The sequence below is a fragment of the Nematolebias whitei genome, chromosome 6 (assembly GCF_014905685.2).
Source record: "Nematolebias whitei isolate Nwh7 chromosome 6, NemWhi1, whole genome shotgun sequence".
Lineage (NCBI taxonomy): Eukaryota > Metazoa > Chordata > Actinopteri > Cyprinodontiformes > Rivulidae > Nematolebias > Nematolebias whitei.
The window spans coordinates 1,571,514-1,572,058 of NC_056503.1; positions in this window are offsets into that span (position 1 = coordinate 1,571,514).

The window sequence follows — 545 nt, forward strand, 5'->3', positions numbered from 1 at the left end:
GTGGGTCATAGTTAGTGGTATTATCTGTTGCTGTGAAAGGCAGTCATGTACACTTGTTTGTCTGTTAGTAAAATATCTCATGAACCAGTGGGCAGATTTGAATGAGATGTTCAGAACATAATCAGTAAATGTGCATCTATAACTTTTTTTAGTTTTGGAGTCAACCTGATCTCAAATGTCTGTCACAGCTACTCATCCTTAGCAAACAATAATGTGTCAGTTTTATAGATTCAGAGGTAAACTGGCGTACTTGGTGGTAGCTGAGTGATCTCTATCACACAATCCACTAACAAACCATACCTCATTGTTTAAAACTTTGTCATGCAAAGATACATTTCTTCATGGAGTACTAAATTCATTCATGCTTCATGGTAATGGTCACTAATGGCTTCATTGGTCAAACTAGGATTTTTCTTGTAATTTCTGAGCCCCCTGCTCAGTGACAAAAGATTCTTGATGATTGAGAGTTGTAATAAAGTTTTTACTTCCAGATGTTTTCAGTGGATATTACTACTATGGCTGTATCTATCTGTCTGTCTGTCTGT